Below are 20833 nucleotides of genomic sequence, written 5' to 3' on the forward strand. Positions count from 1 at the left end.
TTGTTTTGTAAATACATCATACTCAGAGTTTAAAAATATGAAATATTTGTATTCCAGGTAGTTGCTATTTGCATCAATCACCTACCAAGAGAAATTACACTGGAGTATTAATTCATCCATAAAATGTTAATTTGACTTTAATTTGATGAAATGACTAAAGCAAATATCTCATACATATTTTAAAGGATACTATCACTGATCACATGTAATGACTGAATTTTACTATGTGTAGAATATTATATCACCAATATAAGTTTCTGTAAGAAATTTATTAAACAAGGGACGCCTGGGTGGCTCAGTCGTTGGGTGTCTGCCTTTGGCTCAGGTCATGGTCTCAGGGTCCTGGGGTCGAGCCCCGCATCGGGCTCCCTGCTCCGCAGGAGGCCTGCTTCTCCCTCTCCCACTCCCCCTGCTTGTGTTCCCTCTCTCGCTGTGTCTCTCTCTGTCAAATAAATAAATAAAATCTTTAAAAAAAAAAAGAAATTTATTAAACAAAATAAAATGTAGAATTGTTCCAAATTATATATGGTTACAAGATAATCACTCCAGAGATTTTCTAGAAGAAAAAAAGTACAACAAAAGATAACATCTGCATAAACTGATAGAAAATTATAAAAATCATTTCATTCTTTATTTTTAAATGTGACTATTTTGTGATGTTACTAGGAAATGTAGTACTTTTGTGGTTAAGTAAAAGAGACAAAAGTCTAGAAGTTACTTATATACAACACAAAAATGTCATCTCTTACATTACATTGGTATGAGAAGGTTAATTACTGAGCTCAAAGGAAGACATCGCCATTCTATCAATGAGCTAAGCTTGTGATAATGTTGTACAGACTCCAGTTTCTAATCATATTTCTCATGTTTCTAGTAATATATGTCAATTTGGAATACTTGTTTGATTGCTGTGTTGTCTTAGTAATAGATCTGGTCAATTAAAAGGAAAAACAATTTCAAAGCAAGATGTGTGTGTGTGTATGTGTGTATAGATATAGATAGCAAAGTATAAATATATATGCTTGTGTGTATGTAGATATAGATACAGACATATAAATGCAGATATAGACATAAATATACTGATCTTATTTTCCTATATATTAGCATAATTCTAGTCTAAATACTAAATACCTAAATACATAGACCTGGTTATATGAAACCCCCGTATTTCTTTTAAGATTGCTTTACAGGTTTCCTTTATAGGATAATCACACTTGGGTATTTCATTTTTATAATAAAATTCATATATACACATATTCAGACAATTTTATAACATGTTTAACATTATAATTATAGTCATTCTCTTGTGTAAGTGAAGACTAATTAATCAAACACATTAAAATGTATCTAAAGACAATATGCTTCTCAAGAGGGTAATTATTATTGAATTAGTGATCTTCAAATATTGGTAATTTCTTAATTTCTGTAATATATTTGTAGAACATAGACTAAAAATATCCATAACCTCATGGTCCATTTTGTTGGATGACTTCAGTTATTTTTTATCCCTTCAAATATTTTTTAAAGGTATACGGCTTTACTCTTATTTTTTCTTTTTCATTCTATGAATATCAAGAGAACAGTAATTTTTGCTATGAGAATACATTGCTTCCAAAATTTGACCACATGCTTAGCATATAAAAAAAAATAAGCCTTAGTGGAAATATACTATAATACATATAAATATATTATAGGAAATAATATATCCAATTACACAGACATAGAAAAATAATATATCCAATTAGATTCAAATATCAATCTAAATTGTTTGATATGAGGAAACTATTCCTCATATGAAACATGAAAGTCACCAACTTACACATCAAGATAAATGTGGGAATTACTAATAGGCTAGCTACTTTATAAAGAACACTTCATGTTGCAAGCCAGATTATAAAATTCCTCCTATATAATGTGAGCTGCCCACTGTCACCAAGGACAGAATTTCTTGGCAAGACTGAAAACTAGAGTTGCGAGTACTGTATTGTCTGTTATTTTTTTAAAATTTTGATTCAACTAGAATGTGGATTTCCACTTAAAATAATGCAATGGGGGAACAGTAACTTGTAAAATTTTGGAACTTATATCCCTTTTATATATTAGAAAATATGTTTAAAAATATTTTGTGTAGGGGCGCCTGGGTGGCTCAGTCGTTAAGCGTCTGCCTTCAGCTCAGGTCACGATCCCAGGCTCCTGGGATCAAGCCCCACATCAGGCTCCCAGCTCCATGGGGAGCCTGCTTCTCCCTCTCCCACTCCCCCTGCTTGTGTTCCCTCTCTCGCTGTGTCTCTCTCTGTCAAATAAATAAATAAAATCTTAAAAAAATAAAATAAAAATAAAAATTGTGATTACGAATACAAGATTATTTATTATAAATGTGCTTTTCTTTTTTGCCCAACTGCCTAATACTTGCAACTCATGAGAGGAGATTAAGACAAATTATAGAAGGAATGGGACTGTTGAGATGCATTAAAGAGGGATGTATATGGAATAGATAATGTTTATGTTCTTATATGAAAAATTACATAGAGGGGAGGGTAACCATGTTTATCAGGTTATCATGAGAGGCGCTTTTCTGATTTTTTTTACCACCATTCCCATTAGTATGTCAATAACGAACCTAAAAGGGGAACAAATAAGGATATTCTCCCGTGGGGTAGAGGGTAGGCATCCCCTGCATGTGTCACTATGCCTGTTTTTGATAGAATGAGATTGAGTCCTTTTCTGACCAGGTGATATTTGAGTAGTGAGAACGAAAAAAATAAGAGAGAGAGAGAGAGAATCCGGTTTGAATGTGAGTCCTGTTTCTTCCCTCCACAGTCTTTCGCTCAAAAGAGGGGGAATTTGTGTCGTATCACGCAAAATGCTGTAAGGGCAGAGACTGGAGAAATAGTGACTGTCTGCTAAGGAAGAACCAAGGAAGTGGATACTTAGAAAGCTTCCACACAATAATCTGGTGCACAGATATCATCACAGGAACCTTGGAAAGCTCAATGTGCTTAGGTATAAAGGGTTATGAGCCTTTCAGAACCTGAGGGTTTAGAATTGAAAACTACTGTACCAGCAACATGGCTCATATTAACATAATTATGACAAAATGCTGAGCAAATACTAGTGGGCTATTGTAGTGAGTCAGATGGAGAATTTGGTAGGATGTAGAGTTTGCATTCACCAAGAATGGAAGAGAGGCTGAGCTAGGTATTTTGGAGCATGTTCCCGGTTATGCCTGTTGCCTAGGTGTGATTATTATTAATATCAACTCCTATTACTGTCAAAGTATTCCAGTTTGGACAATCAATCAGAAGGCCACCACAGACAGCTGATAGGTTCCAAGGGCTTTGCCAATGAAATTACAGCAGGAGAGAAGAGATGCTAAGTGACCACACAATTTTATCTAATAGGTACTAAACACTATTTAAAAGGATTGCCATAAATAATGTATCATCCAATTTTTTAACCTTATAGAACAGAATTAACTTATTTTTCTCCCCCCACACATTGGGGCTTTCCAGGCACATCAGCACTGTAGTATGAAATAAATTTTGCAAGTCCACTATATTGCACTATTTATAAGGTTTAAAGATAACAAAATGAAACAGTATTTTTAGAGGCTTTGAACTACATATGGGGAACTGAAAAACATTATTACTAGAGTAGTTTCAAAGCTATTGGCCCCTCATTATGAAACATGATATAAATATTAGTACCATTTATTTTTCTTTTTTTTTTTTTTTATTCATGAGAGACAGAGCGAGAGAGAAAGGCAGAGGGAGAAGATGCGGGGCTCGATCCCAGGACCCTGAGATCATGACCTGAGCCGAAGGCAGACGCTTAACCATCTGAGCCACCCAGGCGCCCTTTATTTTCTTATTGTATCCCTGATATAGTCTTCATTGTTTCTGGAACTACCATGTGTCTTTCTTTGTTGTTACAACGCCAAAAAAAATCTTACATTTTTATATTACTAAATTTAGTCATTTACTAATAGAGTTCATTTTTCAACCTTGCCTAAAGATAGTGAAAAATTTTTTTTGTACTTGTTATATTTTTATATTTGTTGTTAATATAACCTGAAAAAAAAACTGACACATTCTCAAATTTCAGAAGAAACTAAAATGCATCAAAAATGTTTCATAAAAAAGAATGAAATCTTGCCATTTGCAACAACGTGGATGGAGCTTAGCGAGTATTAATGCTAAGCAAAATAAACCAGTCAAAGAAAGACAAATACCATATGATTTCACTCATACAAGGAATTTAAGAAACAAATAAAGGGAAAAAAAGAGAGAGACAAACCAAAAAACAGGCTCTTAAGTATAGAGAACAAACAGATGGCTACCAGAGGGGAGGTGGGTGGGTGGATGGGTAAATTTGGTGCAGAAGATTAAGAGTACACTTATCCTAATGAACACTAAGTAATATATGGAATTGCTGAATCACTAAATTGTATACTTGAAATTAAAAACACTGTATGTTAAGTACACTGGAATTAAAATTTTAAAAAGGTCCATAATTATTTTTGAAAAAAATGTGTTTAAATACGGAAGAGAATAAACTTATCTGAATGTGTGAGAACTTGAAATCTTTTGCAAAGTTGTGTTAGAATCATACTTTCTGAATTATTCGATTTATACTAATGTCTCTAAGCTACATTTTTTCAGTGTCATTTTTACCAGACAAAATATGAGAAGACAAGAAAGTCCTTTCACTTTTATGTTTAATTTTAATATTTTTACAAGCAAACAAGAGTCACAGAAGTCATTTGTTAGCTTAAGATAAATGTTACAGCAACCTTGATAAAATGTCAATGTTAGCAAGAGAAAGTCAGCATATGATGCGGTTAAAGTGTGTGTGTGTGTGTGTGTGTGTGTTCCTTTCACTGGAAAAAAATGTGCCCTTTATAATTTTAATCCAAGCACAAAAGTAAGGCAGAAAAAATAACATATTTTGAAAACAAGTTTGTATTTGACAGTTATATTTTATATAATTTCTCTATTTTTATCAACACTGGATTGCATTTTGAAATTATTATTAAGTGAATACTTTCTGCCCAACTAAAATTATAGCTATCAACTGTTTTATTCTAAAAGCAAAGGATTTTTGGTGATATTTTTCTTTTGGGAGGCAATGTTAAAACTTATTATCAGATACTATATTTGTATACACCTGCATAACTTTTGTATGTATAACAAATATACACACACACACTTTTAAATGATTTATTTATGTTATGTAACAGGTGAATTCCACCTACAACCTGTTATATTTAAGGTGATTAAATAGATAAAAGTATTATATTTAAACTGCAGATTAGACCAGTTTAGATAGTTTATGGTCATCTTTAATGGCACTTAAGTACTACCTTAGTTAACAAAAGGTTGAAGAAGATTTTCAGGGTAGTGAAAATTATCTATATAATAATACTATAATGGATACATGTCATTGTACCTCTGTCTAAACCCAAAGAATACACTATAACAAGAATGAACTCTTCGTAAAAATTATGGAATTTAGGTGATAATGAGGTGTCAATGTAGGTTTTTCAGTTGTAACATATGTGCCACTCTGGTTGGGAATTTTCATAATAGGGGAGGCTATTTATGTCTGAGGAGTATATGGGGAATTTCTGTACTTTCCATTTTTCTGTAAACCAAAAACTACTCCAAAAAATAAAGTCTTAAAAAAATAAAGTAAAATGATGATTAAATCATTGCCTGATTTAAAACCAATATACATATACCATGTTTATGGAGATTCAAGATGAATGATCCAAGTAACAGTAAGTTGCATATTGACTTATTTTTTAAAACTCAAACAGAGTTTACTTATTTTCAATAATAATAGAATATTGTGTAAATCATCAGCAGATTCATTTCATCTCAGATGGTAGAAGGGCCTTGGTAATATATATTGCTATATCTTTTTTTTTTTTTAGTTTTCATTATACTTTCAATCCAAATTTCATCCTTAAAAGGACAAATCCCATTCTTCGGACTATGGAATATATTTTTTCAAACATCAAACATAATTTTGCAATATGGAGTTGCTCAAAAATTCCACAGATATCTATAAATTTGTTATTATCAAATTTGTTTTGCAGGTTAACTTGTTAATATCACGTTTTCAAACCTATCTTAAAAACAAACAACCGGGGCGCCTGGGTGGCTCAGTCGTTAAGTGACTGCCTTCGGCTCAGGTCATGATCCCAGGTCCTGGGATCGAGCCCCGCATCGGGCTCCCCGCTCCGTGGGAAGCCTGCTTCTCCCTCTCCCACTCCCCCTGCTTGTGTTCCCTCTCGCTGTCAAATAAATAAAATCTTTAAAAACAAAAAACAAAACAAAACAAAACAAACAACCAATAGAAAATTTGACAGAACACAAGAACAAACACTTTACATAAGTCATATCTAAGTAATTACTAGGCATCAAAAAGTTGGGCAATACCATTAGCCATTATAAACATTGAAATTAAACCCAAACATTTTACCATCACATACCAAATATTAGATTAGAAATATCAAAGACAGCAAGTTCTGGTGGGTATGGTTCAAACAGAACCCTTAGATGTGGTACAAAGGATATGAACTGGTACATTCACTTTTGCAGAATGACTGGCTCTATGTACTACAATGGGACATGGGCATACTCTATGACTTAGTTTTCTATCCTCCAATATAAATACATATTTCTCCAAAACACATATGTCATGATTTTCTTAGCAGAACTATTCATAATAGCCCCAAATGTCCATCATCGGCAATGCAATAATAAGTAATTATGATATATTTATACAGTAGAATTGTATACAACAAAGGCAATGAATGATCTACAACTATGCAAGACCATGTGGATGTATTTTGCAAATATAATATTGAGGAAAAGAATTCAGGCACCAAAGAATACAAAATACATGATTTCATTTTTGTAACATAAAAAATTTGGCAAAACTATTCTATGCCATTAGAAGAAGAGAGGTTTTCCCTGGGGCTTGAGTGACTGGAAGGAAGCACAAAAGAGTCAACAGGGGTGCTTAATATGTTCTTTTTTTTTTTTTTTTTTTTTTAGAGAGGGAGAAAGAGAAAATCTCAAGCAGGCTCCACGCTCAGCGCAGAGCCCAATGCAGGGTTCAATCCCACAACCTTAACCCTAATCACAACCTGAGACGAAATCAAGAGTTGGACACCCAACCAACTGAGCCACCCAGGTGCCCCATAATTCAGTAACTGAAGTAATTTTACCTGTAAGGGATTTAAACAGCCTTTGAAACCAGATAGGATCATAGTTACATTATATTGGATGAATTAAGTATTTTTAATACATAAGTATTTTGAATGACTGTATATTTATATAGAACACATTACAGTGTTATAAAATAAGGCTTTTACTTCTTATACCCATAACTCATTTCTTCAAGGTATTCTATGTACATGGATTTAGAGATTTCATCTGTAAATGGGGTTACAGGATAATGACTAAATAAGCCAACCATGGGAAATATTTAGTAGAAAGCATGTAAATTATCAACAAATGATAGCTTTTATTATTTTTATATGTATAGATGTTTTTGTCTGTCTCTAAGTAGTGTCAGTTGCCATTCTAACTTATATTTTATAGCCTGTCACTGTGTTAGGCTTCCTGTTCCTTTTTAGCAATAACCTCATAAATTCTCCCTGGATTATGGCAGTGATCTCCCAAATATTTGCCCTGTAACTGATCAGTCAGTTGTCCAGTGATGTCAGAATAATAGGTAAAAATATTTTCCAAAATATATTCCATTGAGTTTTGGTCTTTTTTATGTATCATGGAAGGAAAATGTTATGTAGTATAATTTCAGAGAGCACATTATTTTATATGGTCTTCTTGGAGATCCATATGAATTTTAGCAAAATACAGCTTCTGGGGAGTACTGCAGTTAAACTTTGGTTAACTCATAATTTCACAAGTTTATCTTAGCACAAATATCTTTGTTTCAGCTAAGATAAATTATTATTATTGTTAACTACTCTTCTGAGGAGCATATTATAAAATGCAGATAGTTGCTCTACCTTGAATTAATAATTTTATCTCAGAGTGTGAAACAGTGGTTTCTAACAAATTCATTGGATTTCAGGGCAACTGAATTACTACAATTATCCATAAATTCAGATGAATATCGAATACTGTCTATATAACTGAATAGAACATTGCTTGCATATATGAATTTTCAAATATGTATATATATCTGTTTGTATTATTAATAACATACTCATCATAGCATGCTATTTAATTTATAGCATTTTAATATTACATAAATGTTAAAATCTAATTAAAATCATATGATACTCCATAATACACTTCATAGTTATAAACGAAAGAGGAAAAACTACTTATGAGAATAAAAGGGCTAAGTTTTGGAAATCAACTAAACATAAACTGAATCTCTGTTCCTTCATTAAACCACAACATAATCCACTATTTATATGACTGTAGACAAATCACTGAGCTTTCCTGAAAGCTCATTTAAAAGGCTACTATGAGCAATAAGTTTGTTAACATGGGTGAAAATGTCTGCAGAGTCCATAGCACCAAGTATATAATAAAATATGAGTTCTCTCGTTCCTTCCTTTAGTTTCCCAACTGTCTTTTTCATCTTTACATAGTTCACTATGTACTTTGTCATATTTAGGATATTTCCAATCAGTTTTTGCTAAACTGAGCTGGTTGTAAAATTTGGATGGCAGAGAGTTACAAAAAGCTATTGATATAGAAATAAAAACTGTAGCCAATATTCATGTCACTAATATGTATATTTATGGAATTTTACTTATTAAATAAAGATAAATATTTGTTCTATTTGCTATATTTTTCTACTCCAATTGCCTAGGCACCTATAAATCTACAGCTGCTTATGGAGAACAAGCTGACAAGAAATGCCATCTTCATGTGCATTTGTCACAAATATTAGAAACAGGAGCAAACCTCACCTGAGCACTTACACTATTCAAACCTCCAGACTGACTCAGAGCATTAACATTACATCTTCACACTCTTAGCAGGAATCTCTCTTTATTTTTAGTCTAAGACAAATGAATTTTTCTAGAAAGTGAACTATATATAGTCACCCCTCTCTGCCTGAACTGCTGGCAAATTCTTTGATGCAAACTTTGTACCCAAAGCAAACATATGAGTCATGAGACAATCATACAGTACATCCCACCAAAAGCAGATTGTCTCAGGTAGGCTGACTTTCCTATTACAGCATATGGGCTAAAAATTGATGATTTCTGTAAAAGTTTATAGTTTATTGTCTTTACCATCAAAAATAACTAAGAACAAACACATGCTGTTAACATCAGAGTGATTCGTGGTCAGGACTCCTGACTGCAAACAATGCAATCCTCTCAGAGTTACTTAATCAGGAACAAAATTCATTAAAGGATGCTTGGCAGCTTCCAGAATGTCTGGTAAGGTCAAAAAGCCAGACAGAAGCAGCAGCAATGCCCCACATAACACAGGGATTTCTGTTCCTAAACCTCATTGCCATTATCAGTTGGCTCCTATGGCATTCAATGATTGGCATCAGAAATTCTATTATTGCCACAGGACACTCTATCACAGTGGTTGCCAAAAGACTGACTTCCTTTTAGGTGTTGATTATTTCTGTAACTAAGAATGCTTGGTTGTCCTTCATTGGAGTAACTTTGATTAAATGAACACGTTCTACTTGAAAGGGATCCTGTGAATATTGTCTCCAATTCTGTTTGAGAAGGTAAGGCTCATAGTGTGGAAAATTATCAAGATGTAGACAGAGTATGCAAAACATATTGGGTAGCTTTAAATAACAGATGACCTCAACAAAATAAAAACCAAGATTGCCTAAGTATGGATTTGATTTCTATGCACAGATGCTCCTTTACCAAAACAATGAATGCTTCTTTACTTCAATAATATATCTAGCTTTTAAGTGATTAAGTAAATATTTATCAATTGTGACACTATAATGACTGTTGGTGGCACAAAGATATATAGATACCATTCTGAACTACTGCCAATATTGTATAAAAAGTAGTTATATGGTGTTAAGATGACAGAAATAAAGACAAGTCTATAATGATGGTATACACATGGAAAAAAATCAGAGGGGAAATTTGTATGTCTTCAGAGGAATGCCAGCATTATCTTCAAAAATAAAACACCAGGGACATGGGATCTTGTGACAATGAAAACATAAAAGTTCTCAAGGTGGACAAAGGGATAGAAAGTATGCTTTTATTTCAGGTGAAAGATGCAGTTGAAATTAGAAAGCATTCCATTGTATCTAGAATTTTTTTTGCTCTGAAATATACCCCATCAGATATTAATATAGCCACTCTTGCTTTCCTATTTTTTAAATTAATGTTTTCATAGTGTACATGTTTCCATTGTTTTATTTCAACTATTCATGCTGTTGAATTTGAATTGAGATTTTCAACATACAGTTGAGTCATGATTGTTTTTATTCATTTTGACAATCTGTCTTTAGATGGGCTCCAAACAACAAATGCAGAGACGTAGAGAATCATGATAGAAACAGACACCAGCATGCTTTAACCTCAAACTCTGGTTTCTAATACCCTGACACTCTATAATTACTTCCTCTTGAGTAATGGCAGGAAATGACAGCACAAGAGTAGATTATTCACCCATCAAAATATTGTCATTGCCTATCATATGACAGACTGTGAAAACTGTTAGGGTGATAAATAATAAAAACCTGGGGGCTCCTGGGTGGCTCAGTTGGTTAAGCGTCCATCTCTTGATTTTGGCTCAGGTCAAGATCTCAGGGCTGTGGGATCAAGCCCCGGGTCGGGCTCTGCACTGAGCATGGAGTCTGTTTAAGATTCTCTCTCTCCCTCTCCCTTTGCCCTTTCCCCTGCTTGTGTTCTCTCATTCTCAATAAATGAATAAATAAATAAATAAATATTTTTTAAAATAAAATAATAAAATAATAAAAACCTGTACTTGCTGTCAGAAGGCTTACAATCTAATGGACGATAGTATCAGGGCAAGTTCTACAATGTGTGACTCATTGAATTGTTTTAAATATATACTTCTATTTTCAAAACTGGTCCTAATGATGAATGAGAAGATTGGGGTAGGGTTATCAGTGGTCTCAGTTGAAGAAAGGACCTCAGAAGTTAGAAATGAGGACAATAAAACATTTACTAGTCCAGGATATATTTTCTTTTTCTCCCACTTTTTGGCCGTCAAACAGTCAAGAGTTAAGATATTTTTCTTCTTAAATACCCTGATAAAATTCTATTGAAAACTTCCCCTGATTTAAACTATGTGAGATTTCATATTAAATGAGTTAAAATTTCAAAATTAATCTCTAATTAAAATATCAGATTTCTCAGTCCCATGCTTTATTGAAACTATAAATATATCAACCTACTTATAAAAAGTATTTCCATTTTTAGTGTTTGTACATGAGTCCATACTATACTAATATCCTGAAAATATCATGTGACTTATCCTGATATTCACAATACTTAAAATATAATTTGAATATTTTTCTCTAGTGTTTAGGAAGGTTTGAATATTGTTTAAAAAATTAATTAAGGAGGGGCATCGTTAAGCGTCTGCTTTTGGCTCAGGTTGTGATCCCACGGTCCTGGGATCGAGCCCTGCATCAGGCTCCCTGCTCAGTGGGAGTCCTGCTTCTCCCTCTCCCAGTCCCCCTGCTTGTGTTCCCTCTCTCACTGTCTCTCTCTCTGTCAAATAAATAATTTAAAAAAATTTTTAAATTAATTAAGGAAAAGCACAGAAAACATAATTTTATGGTTTTAATCTTCTGCTGCACTTATTGGTAAGAAGTTCAGGGTCTTTTTTTTTTTTTTAATTTTTTATTGTTATATTAATCCCCATACATTACATCATTAGTTTTAGATGTAGTGTTCCATGATTCATTGTTTGTGCATAACACCCAGTGCTCCATGCAGAACGTGCCCTCTTTAATACCCATCACCAGGCTAACCCATCCTCCCCCCTCCCCTCTAGAACCCTCAGTGTGTTTTTCAGAGTCCATCGTTTCTCATGGTTTGTCTACCCCTCTGATTTCCCTTATTTCTTCCCCTCCTGCTATCTTTTTTTTTTTCTTAACATATATTGCATTATTTGTTTCATAGGTACAGATCTGAGATTCAACAGTCTTGCACACTTCACAGCGCTTACCAGAGCACATACCCTCCCCAGTGTCTATCACCCAGTCAGCCCATCGCTCCCACCCCACCCCCCACTCCAGCAACCCTCAGTTTGTTTCCTGATATTAAGAATTCCTCATATCAGTGAGGTCATATGATGCATGTCTTTCTCTGATTGACTTATTTCGCTCAGCATAATACCCTCCAGTTCCATCCATGTCGTTGCAAATGGCAAGATCTCATTCCTTTTGATGGCTGCATAATATTCCACTGTATATATATACCACATCTTCTTTATCCATTCATCTGTCAATGGACATCTTGGCTCTTTCCACAGTTTGGCTATTGTGGAAATTGCTGCTATAAACATTGGGGTGCACGTACCCCTTCAGATCTCAGGGTCTTTTGCTAATACTTTACTCTGACTATCTTCCACCGAACAGGCCAAATTCCTTCTCTTTGAGGCTATTTGCATGGATATAAATCAAAAGTTTGGGCCAAATATTGAACCCATTTTAGAAAAGAGAGCAGATCAAGGCTCATTCCAAGTTTAAAAAACAAAACAAAACTCCCTAAAGAAGTCAGGACCTTCATTCTGTTTCTGGATGTAACCCAAGCATTGGAAGAGTGCCTTGTACAGAAGTACTTGATTACTATTCTTTGAATTAAATGTTTTAGACTTTCAGGCTTAATGCCTCATGCTACAGAAACATTTATCAGAAAAGTCTTATACTAGCAGTTATAGGGTATTTTCCAATGGATAATTAAATTATAGGTTAATTTCCAAAAGAAAACCAACCTATTTTCTTTGCATTTATTGCAAATGGAAGCACTATAATTTGGATACCAAAGATTACTTGAACCTCTAATACTGAGAATTATTTTTGGTTCACCTATTGAAGGTACCACAGAGATAACCAATATCCAACTGAGATCCATCAATGAATTTTATAATTTTGATGATCACCCAAAGTTATATTCATTTTTAAAAACACATTTGAAAAAGTATTGTAATTAGTCATCCTCATTCATCTATTTATGAATATTTACATAAAACACATTTTATCTAAAAAAATCATTAGCATTTATATGTTCTATTTTATCCCTAGGCACACTGTATAATCCTGGGCAACATCAAAGACCAATGTAATAAAGAATTATAGTGTAAACCAACTAATCTTATAATTATGCTTATTTTCCTAATAAATTTGCTATTTGTTATGTTTTAGCTTTGACCAACATGTAAATTTTGGTAAGAAAAATTTGAAACAAAATCTATATTGAAGCTATTTTATTAAAACACATTTTGATTATATTAAAGATATAGCCACTTACAGAATAAAAGATCCAAGTACTACAGAAGGACAACATGATCTCCAGCTAAGTTAACAGAAATGGAGAACTTTTTTGGGATTTAGTCATGACACTGGAAGGTTGAATGAAAGTTTGATGGCCTTAGGGACCAACAGCCTTGCCAGAGCCTCTGATATCTGTCAATCAGGAGTGAGTGGACAGTGTTAAGATCTAAAGGCCATGAGAATAAAAGAAACAAAGTAGAGAGAGCCTTGTCTCAGAAGGACAAAGGTTTTTGAAACACATCAGTAAAAGCAGCAGTGGATGACTCTAACAGCTGCCTCATAATGAAGGCAGGAATAACCAACTAGGTTATTAAATTTTCCCAATTTGTAGAAAATCATCTACTGCCACAGGAGAAAGTTCATGTTTAAAAATCAGCAAACTGGAGGCACCTGGGTGGCTCAGATGGTTAAGCGTCTGTCTTGGGCTTGGGTCATGATCCCGGGGTCCTGGGATTGAGCCCCACATCAGGCTCCCTGCTCAGTGGAGAGCCTGCTTCACCCTCTCCCTCTGCCTGCCGTTCCCCACCCCCCCGCCCCCAGCTTGTACTCTCTCCGTCAAATAAAAAAAAAAAATCTTTTAAAAAATAAAATAAAATAAAATAAAGTTCAGCAAACTGAATTCCTAGGGAGTGAGATGTTTTTATTTCTATGGCTGAAAGTTATCGGACTTTTGCATCCACTTTTTTTTTTTTTTTTAAGATTTTATTTATTTGACAGAGAGAGACACAGTGAGAGAGGGAACACAAGCAGGGGGAGAGGGATAGGGAGAAGCAGGCTTCCCACCGAGCAGGGAGCCCGATGCGGGGCCGATCGCAGGACCCTGGGATCATGACCTGAGCCGAAGGCAGACGCTTAACGACTGAGCCACCCAGGCACCCCTGCATCCACTTTCAAAACAATTGTTCTTTTCCATTTTGACACTTCACATCACTGAAAACTGTGGCTTCTATTGCAATTAAATTACAAAAGAAAAAAAAATTCTCTCCACAGATCAAAGCTAAAAGAGCCAAGTCAGTGTTCAAAAGAACACTTTCCACATGTTCTTTTATAGCTAAGTACTTGAATCCACCCTTAATTTGAAGAAAAGTTTTCTGTTTAAAGTTTCATTAAAAATTCTATCTTATATATTTGAGTATTTATCAAATTATATAAAGTAAAATGGGTCACAAACATAATAGAGTTTAGAAATTTACATAAGCTGGAAGCACTGCCTTTCACTAAAATTCTTTCATGGTAAAATGTCACAAAAATATGTTCTTAGAAAAATGAAACATGGAAAAATTAATTTGCTTTTATTTACTTAAAAGCTCTGTATATGGATGCAGAATGCAAATCTTTAATTAAATCAATTATATTTAGATTTATAACTGCTTTAAAAACTTAAAAAGAATATTATACATTTGAAATACTCTTAACCATAAAAAGTCTAAAGTAAGTTTGAAATATCAGTATTAACACAACAAAATCACAAAATCTCTACTAAATATAAGCATACCTCATTTTATTGCACTTCACAGATACTGTGTTTTTTTAACAAATTGAAGGTTTATGGCAACTCTGTCATGCAAGTCTATCAGCGCCATTTTTGTTTTTTATTTATGTTTTTACTTAAATTCCAGTTAGTTAACATACAGTGTAATATTAGTTTCAGGTATACAATATAATGATTCAACAATTCTATACATCACCGTGTGATCATTACAAGTGCACTCCTTAATCCCCATCACCTATTTAACCCATCCCCCCACCCACCCATTTCTCTGGTAACCATCAGTTTGTTCTCTATAGTTAAGAATCTGTTTCTTGGTTTGCCCCTCTCTCTCTCTTTCTCCATTTATTTATTTTTTTTTGCTTTTGATCATTTGTTTCTTAAATTCCACATATGAGTGAAATCATATGGTATTTGTCTTTCTCTGACTGATTTCTTTCACTAGTATAGTACTCTTTAGCTCCATCCATGTCCTTGCAATGTCCTTGCAAATGGCAAGATTTCATTCTTCTTTCTGGTTCAGTAATATTCCATTGTATATATCTACTTCTTTATCTATTCATCAATTGATGGACACGTGGGCTGCTTCCATAATTTGGCTATTGTAGATAATGCTGCTATAAACATTGGGGTGCATGTATCCCTTTGAATTAGTATTTTTGTATACTTTGAGTAAATACCTAGTGGTGTCCTTGCTGAATCATAGGGTAGTTATATTTTTAACTTTTTGAAGGACTTCCATACTGTTTTCCAGAGTGGCTGCACCAATTTGCATTCCCACCAACAGTGTCATAGTTCCCCTTTTTCCACATCCTCACCAATACCTGTTGTTTCTTGTGTTGCTGATTTTAGACATTCTGACAGGTGGGAGGTGATATCTCATTGTTTTGGTTTGCATTTCCCTGATGATAAGTGATGCTGAGCATCTTTTCAAGCATCTTATTAGTGTATGTCTTCTTTGGAAAAATGTCTATTCATGTCTTCAGCCCATTTTTAATCAGATCATTCATTTTTGGGGTATTGAATTTTTAAGTTCTTTATATATTTTGGATACAAACCCCTTATCAGATATGTCATTTGCAAATATCTTCTCCCTTTCTATCAGCTGCCTCTTAGTTTTATTGATTATTTCCTTCACTGTGCAGAAGGATTTTATTTTGATGTAGTCCTGATAGCTTATTTTTTATTTTGTTTCCCGTGCCTCCGGAGACATATTGAGAGGAATTTGCTATGGCCAATGTCAAAGAAGTTACTGCCTGTATTCTCTTCAAGGACTTTTATGTTTTCAGGTCTCACATTTAGATCTTTAATCCATTTTGATTTTTTTGTGTGTATAGTGCAGGAAAGTGGTCCAGATTCATTATTTTTCATGTTGCTGTCTAGTTTTCCCAGCACCATTTGTTGAATGACTATCTTTTTCCCCATTGATACTTTCCTGCTTTGTCAAAGATATTAATTGATACTAATTAACCATATGGTTGTGGGTTCCGTTCTATTCTCTTCCACTGATCTATTTTTGCACTAGTACCTTACTGTTTTGATTATTACAGTTTTGTAATAGAACTTGAAGTCTGGAATTGTGATGCCTCCAGGTTTGTTTTTCTTTTTTCAAAATTGCTTTGGCTATTTGGAGTCTTTTGTGGATCCATGCAAATTTTAGGATTATTTGTTCTAGCTCTGTAAAAAATGTCAATGGTATTTTGATAGGGATTGCATTAAATGTGTAGATTGCTTTAGGTAGTATAAATATTTTAACAATATTTATTCTTCCAATCCAGAGCATGAAATGTCTTTCCATTTCTTTGTGTCATCTTCAATTTCTTTCATCAGTGTTTTATAGTTTTCAGAGGATAGGTCTCTCACCTCTTTGGTTAGATTTATTCCTAGGTATCTTATGGGTTTTGGTGCAATTGTACATGGGATTGAATCCTTAATTTCTCGTTCTGCTGCTTCATTATTGGTGTATAGAAATGCAAAAGATTCTGTATGTTGATTTTGTATCCTGCAATTTTAATGAATTTGTTTATCAGTTCTAGCTATTTTTTTTTTTTTTTGGCTTTTCTATGTATAGTTTCATGTCATCTGCAAATACTGTAAGTTTTACTTCTTCCTTGCTCATTTGGATGGTTTTTTTTGTCTGGTTGCTATGGCTAGAACTTCCATTACTATGTTAAGTAACAGTGGTGAGAATGGACATTCTTCTCTTGTTCCTGAGCACAGAGGAAAAACTCTGTTTTTCCCCACTGAGGATGATATTAGCTGTGGGTTTTTTGTATATGGCCTTCATTATGTTGAGGTATGTTCCCTCTAACCTGACTTTGTTAACGGGTTTTATCATGAATGGATGTTGTACTTTGTCAAATGCTTTTTCTGCATTTATTGAAAGGATCGTTCGATTCTTATCCTATTATTGAGATGTATCATGTTGATTGATTTGCAAATATTGAACCACCCTTGCAAACCAGGAAGAACTTCTACTTGATTGTGGTAAGTGGTTTTTTTAATGCTTTGTTGGATTTGGTTTGATAATATTTTATTGAGAATTTTTGTATCTGTGTTCATCAGGGATATTAGCCTGTAGTTCTCTTTTATTAGTTGTGTCTTTATCTGGTTTGGGTATCAGGACAATGCTGGCCCCATAGAATGAATTTGGAAGTCTTCCTTCCTTTTCTATTTTTTGAAATAGGTTGAGAAGAATAAGCATTAACTCTTTTTTAAATGTTTGGTAGAATTCACCTATGAAGCCATCTGATCCTGAACTTTTGTTTATTGGGAATTTTTTGATTACTGATTCAATTTATTTGCTGGTTATATGTCTGCTCAACTTTTCTATTTCTTCCTGTTTCAGTTTTGGTAATTTATATGTTTCTAGGAATTTATTCATTTCTTCCAGGTTGTGTAATTGATTGGCATATTATTTTTCGTAATATTCTCACAATAGTTTTATTCCTGTGGTGTCGGTTGGTATTTCTCCTCTCTCATTGTGATTTTATTTATTTGGATCCTTTCTCTTTTCTTTTTGAGAAGTCTGGTTGAGCTTTATCAATTTTATTAATTTTTTCAAATAATCAATTCCTGGTTTCATTGATCTGTCCTATTGCTTTTTTAGTTTCTATATCATTTATTTCAGCTCAAATCTTTATTATTTCCTTCCTTCTGTTGGCTTTAGGCTCCATTTGTTGTTGTTCTTCTAGCTCCTTTAGGTGTAAGGTTAGATTGTTTGAGATTTTCTTGCTTCTTGAGGTAGGCCTGTATTGCTATGTATTTCCCTCTTAGGACTGCTTTTGCTGCATTCCAAAGGCTTTAGACCATTGTGTTTTCATTTTATTTGTATCCATGTATTTTTTAAATTTCTTCTTTGATTTCTCTGTTTGACCCAATCATTGTTTAGTGGCATGTTGTTTAACCTTCATGTATTTTTGGTCTTTCCAGATTTTTTTCTTGTTGCGGACTTCTAGTTTCATAGCCTTGTGGTCACAAAAGATTCATGGAATGATTGCAATATTTTTGTATTTATATTTTGTATTTGTGACCTAATATGTGATCTATTCTGGAGACTATTTCCTGTACCCTTGAAAAGAATGTGTATTCTGCTGTTTCAGGATGGAACATTCTGAATATATCTGTTAAGTACATCTGATCCGGTGTGTCATTCAAAACCATTGCTTTGTATATAACCTCTTCTGCAAATAGCCATCTATATTAAGTTGATGGTTTGTTCAAGTTTGAACTCATTCTTTTCTTCTCTCCTAACCCCTTTTTGGTATATGTCATTATATCTTTTTTTTTTTTTTAAAGATTTATTTATTTATTTATTTGACAGAGAGAGAGGGCACAAGCAGTGGGAGTGGCAGGCAGAGGGAGAAGCAGGCTCCCCACTGAGCAGGGAGCCTGATGCGGGGCTCGATCCCAGGACCCTGGGATCATGACCTGAGCCGAAGGCAGATGCTTAACTGACTGAGCCACCCAGGTGCCCCAATATATGTCATTATATCTTATGTCTTTTTTTTTTAAAGATTTTATTTATTTATCTGAGAGAAAGTGAGAGTGAGAGAGATTGAACACACAGAGTAAGAGGAAGAAAGACTCCCTGCTGAGCAGGGAGCCCCAGGCAGGGCTCAATCCCAGGACCCTGAGATCATGACCTGAGCCAAAGGCAGCCGCTTAACTGACTGAGCCCCCCCAGGCGCCCCCTTATGTCCTTTCTGTGTGTGTTTCTTGACTGATTTTTACAGAAATATTCATTTTTACTGCTTTTGTGTTTCCTGACTTTATACTGTCACTTTTGGTTTGTCCTTCCCACTCAGAGTCCCCTTTAAAAATTTCTTGTACGTCTTGTTTAGTGGTCACAAACTCCTTTAGTTTCTGTATGTCTCAGAAATACTTTATCTCTTCTTCTATTCTGAATGATAGCCTTGCTTGCTGGAGTATTCTTGGCTGCAGATTTTTCCCGTCCAGTACTTTGAATATATCATGCCCCTCCCTTCTGGCTTGCCAAGTTTCTGTTGAAAAATTTCCAGCTAGCCTTATGGGTTTTTCCTAGTAAGTTAAGAACCTCTTTTGTCTTGCTGCTTTTAAGATTCTTTATCACTATATTTTGCAAATTTAATTACAATATGTCTTGGTGTTGGTCTACTTTTGTTGATTCTGATGAGACTTCTCTGTGCCTCCTGGATCTGGATGTCTATTTCCTTCCCCAGATTAGGGAAGTTTTCTGCTTTTATTTCTTGAAATAAACTTTCTGTCCCCTTTTCTCTTTTCTTCTTCTGGGACTCCTATAATATAAATGTTATTACCTTTGTTGGAATCACTGAGTTCCCCAAGTCTATTCTCATGTTGCATAATTCTTTCTCTTTTTCTTCTTCTTTCTCTCTTTTGTTCAGTTTCTTTGCTTTCCATTACTTTGTCTTCTAGGTCATTAACCCATTCTCTGCTTCTTCCAGCCTGCTATTCACTGCATCAAGCCTGTTTCCAATTTCATTTATTGCATTCTTCATCTCTGATTCTTTTTTAACTCTTTTATCTGGTAAGGGTGGCAAGGGTCTCACTATGTCTTCTATTCTTTTCTCAACCCAGTGGGTATCCTTACGATTGTTGCTTCAAATTCTCTGTTAGGCATGTTACTTATACCTGTTTTACTTAGATCTTGCTGTGGCCTTATTTTGTTCTTTCATTTTGGGATAAATTCCTCCATGTTGGCATTTTGTCTAAGTCTCTCACTTCTTCTGTTACAAAAGCCAGTTATGTCTCTTGCTCCATCTTCAATATTGGCCTCTTCCCTCCCTTTAGTTGTGGAGTTTGTTCTGTCAGTCTTTAGGTCAATTTCTGAGGTATTTAGGATGCTTTGACAGTTACCTCGTTGTGTCAGGGGGGCAAGTGAGCCTAGAGTCCTACTCTGCCACCATCTTCCTGTCCTATCTATCAGTGCCATTTTTCCAATAGGATTTGTTCACTTTGTGTCTCTGTATCACATTTTGGTAATTCTCACAGTATTTCCAACTTTTTAATTATCAGTTTGCTATAGGAATCTGTAATCACTGCTCTTCGATGTTACTATAGTAAATGCTTTGGAGCACTATGAATAGTGTCCATATTAGATAGCAAATTTAATCAATAAATATTGTGTGTGTTCTGACTGCCCCACCAAACAGCTGTTCCCCCATCTCTCTCCCTCTCCTCAAGACTCCCTATGTCCCAAGACAAAAAACATCGAAATCGTCCTATAAGTCCTATTAGTAACCCTACAATGGCCACTGTCTTCCAGTGAAGACTTCCACCTCTCATATTAAATCAAAAGCTGGAAATGATTAAGCTTAGTAAGGAAGG

Source organism: Neomonachus schauinslandi, chromosome 3 (assembly GCF_002201575.2).
Source record: "Neomonachus schauinslandi chromosome 3, ASM220157v2, whole genome shotgun sequence".
Lineage (NCBI taxonomy): Eukaryota > Metazoa > Chordata > Mammalia > Carnivora > Phocidae > Neomonachus > Neomonachus schauinslandi.